Source organism: Monodon monoceros, unplaced genomic scaffold, assembly GCF_005190385.1.
Source record: "Monodon monoceros isolate NGI ecotype Baffin Bay Population unplaced genomic scaffold, NGI_Narwhal_1 Super_Scaffold_16, whole genome shotgun sequence".
Classification (NCBI taxonomy): Eukaryota; Metazoa; Chordata; class Mammalia; order Artiodactyla; family Monodontidae; genus Monodon; species Monodon monoceros.
The window spans coordinates 91,235,260-91,240,298 of record NW_021703772.1 but is presented as its reverse complement, the minus strand read 5'-3'; the positions used below and the strand labels follow the sequence as shown (position 1 = coordinate 91,240,298).

Here is a 5,039-nt window from a genome sequence, read left to right as displayed (position 1 = left end):
ATAAATAAATAAATAAATAAATAAATAAATAAATAAATAAATAAATAAATCTTAACGCTTATGAACAGAGCCTGCAGTGGGCAAACCTTCAGTTAATTCCTTATCTATTTTTTGCCAAGCTGGGAACTAAAACATTTTGGATTATATTCTCTGTAGGCTGCTGTGTTTTCCGTAAGTCACTCCTCAGAGGACTTTACCAAGGGCCTGGGGGTGGGGAGGGGCCCACTGGTGAAGAGCAGATGCCCAGCAGACCTAAGGCATGTCTGACATATGCATGATGGAGAAGATGGGGAAAGGGCGCAGCAGTTCCTGCCGTGACATATTTAAGAGACTGAGGAGGTGTATTGCTTTAAAATGACTGATCCTAAGAAACAGTTGCTGCAAATGGTGTGTGGGATGTACCCTTCTGTCCACACCAATGCAGTTGGCAAACACAGAGAAACGGAATCTTCCCTGAGTACTTGAAGCTCAGAGAAATGTCAAGAGGAAGAGGGGTGATGCGGTTAGAATCCCTGAATAGTCTGGAGCTCAAGTCTGAAGGTGAGAGAGGATGAAGGAGCTAAGAGCGAACAGGCTGGGGCATCAAGCAGCAATAATACGTGACTCGGTGCTTGTCTAAAGGAAGGGAGACAAAATGTTCACTGCTTTAGGAAAAGTCAAGTGCTCACCTTTCTGAGGACCTGGCCTTCCAAGAAGAGATATGTGAGCTGCACGAGATGAGCACTTTCTCCAAGAAGCTGCGGGTTTGGCTTCCTTAATCTTGCAAAAATAAAAGAAAAAGCAAATGCAGCCACTGATGTTCAAAGAGGGGGAGGGAAGCCAGAAATGACCACATCAATGACTGCAGAGTTGTTCACAGGATTTGCAGGAGTACATGGGATTTGCATCCCAAGGAAGGGCACTGGCCCTGTTCAAGGAAGATTAATTTGGGTGACACTGGTTGAATTTCCCCTCCCTTTGGCATTTGAAACAACAAAATCTATTACTCGTGCATTGTTAGCAGGGTAGTAAGGGAGTACAAGCAGCAAGAGACATTCTCTGTCCCAAAGGACCGTCAGGACTTTTGAGAAGATTGTATAAATAGATGAAAGTCAGCAAACCATGGTGTATACATTTGGCATAGAATGGGCAATAGGTGAATGCTTATAGGGATTTCTGCTTAGTGATAAAGCGTGCAGTCTAGCTGCTAGATCGTACTAGGTGTTAGGTGCATGGTATCATCTAATCTATGCTCAGCCTAGACGAAGAGCGAGGCCTGGACTTGGCACTGCCTCTTCCTCAGGTCTGCACTCGGAGTCCCTGTGGTTCGCTGTCCTCAGGGATACCTGCCCTTTAGTTTCATGAGGCCTCTTTCAGGACGTGACTCCTTGGCCCCAACCTACACTCGTAGCCTGGCAATTGCTGCAATTCCAGTTTATCTGCCAAAGGAAACTCATCTGTGCGATTGTGAAAGTCTGTAGTACTGGGATCACGTGTGAGGGCTCCGCCTTTCGACAAGAGATCGATGAGCTCTAACGCAGAGAGAAGACACTGCACTTGGAGTTGGAGTGCAAAGTACAGTCCGTCCGGGTCTGTCTTTTACAAGCGTGTGCCCTCACACAACTCACTGACTCAGAGCCCCAATTTCCTCATCTTTGCAGAGCAGGGATCCCAAAAGCAGTATAGGCTTTGCTAGCCCAGTGGTGTGAGCCGACCAGGAGTGGACAGGCTTGAGTTCATTTTGCATGAACGATGCTTTGTTTGACTCAAAACACACATGTTCCTGGAAGTCCTTCATTGGTGAATGTTGGCAAAATCAAGTAAAACTTAGGTTACAGCCAATGATTTGACCTCACCTGTGCCAGTTTCATAGAAACTTGGGAAATGCAGCTTACATATAATGGGAAAGTACATCATTTTCCTCAGTAAGGTTATTATGAGCATCCAATAGAATCTAATCTCAGTGCCTAAACGTTTCTCTTCTTTTCACTTTTTGCAGACTTACTGAGATATAACTGACGATAAGGTGCACATATTTAAAATATACAGTGCCCAAACTTTTCTTAAATCTATTTTACAACTAAAATTATTCAGAAAAAAATGTTGTTGATAGTAAAAATAGAAGGCTTAGGGTACAGGGAAGGAATCTGGGCTTTGTACTCTTACCCCAAGGTGGTGGCCACCCGCTCTATGTTTCTTCTGGGGGTCAGCCCAGCTGCCAGCTTTCAGTACCTTGAGGCATCGATTCCGTATTATTTATCTCTATATCCTCCACAACATCTCATAAAGTGGCTTATGACACTAGAAGTTCAACACTAATATGCGAAATGAAAAAGGAATAAAATTATAATTGGAAGTCCGTAACATCAAGGAGTGGCGATACTAACGCATGCAACACAGTGTTCGCTGAGGAACTGCTTAGCAACCCACGGTTTGGAAATGCTACGCTCACGAGTGTGCCGTTAATTAATGAACAGCCAAGTTCTGAGTTCAGGAATGCGAAGACAATTATAGCTCAGCTGCTGGTGAGGCAGCTCTTTCATCGACATGTGAGCCCTGCATAAAGCCTTGGATATTTCCATTTGAATAAAAACAACCTTGGAGAATCACAGGCGACAGGAGAATCTGTTCTCTATCCCTGACACCTTGGTTGTCTCTCACAATGAGGTTCTGCTAGCCTGATGCGAAATCCTGGCTGCTAGTTCTGTTCACATTTGCAGGCCCCCTCTTGGCCCTCTATAAAAGAGACGGGAGAGAGGTTGTGGGTATTCAACTCCCACCAGACCTCTTTCATGCTGACTATAATTAGATTTTAATCTGAGGTCAGAAGGAAAAGGGTAATTGGGGCAAAATGTTATCAAGCCAGGCACCTGGCGTGTGACTTCGGTTCTGAACTCAAACGAGCTCGGCCTCTCTTGCGGATTTCTGCTTCTGTGGGATCTCTCCTGCCATTCCTGGTGGCTCCCCCACTACTAGTGGCCCTTTTCACTAAGCAGTCCTCTTTGGGATCTCTCAGTCATTATTTATGTTCTTGAGAGGCTCACTGACTCTTTTCCCCTTAGATCTCTAAGGATCCCAGTTTTCAGCAGTCTCTGCAATCCTTTGCAACTCTAAAAGAAACACTCAACTTAATCATTATTTGTGGATTGCCAAGAGCTAGATCCCAGTAGGATAGTTTTTCTGACTGACATGAAGGATTCAGTCAGAGATGAGCTGGGAGTCAGATGAGTTGGGTAATTAAAGGCGTTTTTGCTTAAAAACCATGCATGGAGAGTTCAGTCAAGACAACTAAGACTCATCCATGTGTTGAAAGCAGTCATAGAAGTGCATTTGAGCCCTGAGAGGGGGAAAAGAAGACACAGGATGGAACCCGCTTTGTCCATGTGATGATGCCAAAGAATCCCAGGGGGTTTGTTATCCTTGTCGATGCTCTTTTCATTAGGGGCTTGGGGTGGGCGTGAGTGAGGACGGCCAGAGTCTGAGCTAACTCAGTGACACTCTGCAGTACTGGGTTTCAAAGCCAATGAGGAGTTAGGACTGGTCCAAGTGCAGTGAGTACAGGTTGCTGGGTGTTCTAGCAAAGCAGAGACCATATCCTGTGGGAAGGATGGACTTTTGGGTATCAAGGATTATGGACAAGGACAGCAGGACTGCGGTGAGTGTCCTAAAGCAACCAAGGAAGGGAATAAATAACAAATGCAATATGGTCTTTTTTTCATTTTCTATTGCTGCTATAACAAATTACTATAAACTTAGGGGCTTAAAACAACACGGATTTTTTTTATCTTCTAGCTTTGGAGGCCCGAAGTCCAAAATGTATCTCACTGGGCTAAAATCAAGGTGTTGACCAGGCTGCCTTGCTTTCTGGAGGACTAGGGGAGAGTCCTTCTTCTTGCCTTCTCCAGCTTCTGGAGGTTGCCTGCATTCCTTGGTTCATGGCCCCCTTCCATCAAATCCTTCTCATGATGTCATTTCTCTGGTTCTACCTCTTCTGCCTCCTTCTTCTATTTCTTTTTCCTTTTTTGCTCTGTTTTTGAGGAGTTATCCTGAATTTTATCTTCTAACCTTTCTATTGCATTTATCTTGGCTATTGTATATTTAATTTCATTTTTCATAGCACCTTAGTCTTATGGATATATCAGCTTCTCTTATCTATTTGAGATTGTTAATGATAGCATTATTTTGCCTTATAATCTTGTTTCTTCTCTCTGATGATCTCTGTTTCCTCCATGTTCTGCATATTTAACCTTAGGTTTCCTGGACATTCTCTCTTGTCTTGCTCCCAGAGCACTAACTGGCAGTCAGGAGCTATACCCCTAGGCAAAGGCAGAGGGGTGCTCTCTAGAGAAATGGAAGAGCCCCAGAAACTATGTCTACATATTGTCAGGAAAAGGATCTTTGGTTTAAAAAAAGCCAAAATTTGGTAAACCTCCATGATAAAATCTACTTGCTGGCAAACTCTCCCTATGCGTCCTGAGTGAGCCCTTAAAAAAGTATTTAGAAGCTCAGGTCCATGGGTGCAAGCATGTAGATGTTTACATAAACTGCATTCATTCCCTAACCCTCATATAAAGTGGTATCCACGTCTATCACAGGCCAATCAAATTTCTCCCCAGAATTATCCTCCTGGGATGTGAGAGAGGGGTGTTATCTATTCTAGCAGCTGTCAACCAAAAGAATATGTGGAATATAGAACTGAAAGACAAAGTGTCTGATCTGAAGAAGGCCAAAGTGTGGTGACACTGATATGCATTTAAACTGATCTAATATACATTGCTTTGATAGAAGTATAATGAGGAGTTGATAAGAACATTGTAAGATGAAAACAAAATGCAATCAGTGATGTCACAGAGGGAAGAAGTGTTGTCTCTGCTTGGGGAAAGTTTTAGAAAGCTTTCCAGGATGAGGAAAGCCTTTGAACAAGAAGTTTCTGAAAGAAATGTGTAGACAGTAGGGTGGAATTTCCAAGCAGCAGGAGGCATTAAGAAAGGTACCAAGAGGGGCTTCCCTGGTGGTGCAGTGGTTGAGAGTCCGCCTGCCAATGCAGGGGACACGGGTTC

General features: G+C 43.9%; 1 long non-coding RNA gene across 1 annotated transcript in view; it reads right to left on the bottom strand.

The window, feature by feature from the left end:
* Positions 1–5,039, bottom strand: part of LOC114896632 — a 368,479-nt gene that overhangs the window by 56,517 nt on the left and 306,923 nt on the right. The window lies entirely within an intron of this gene.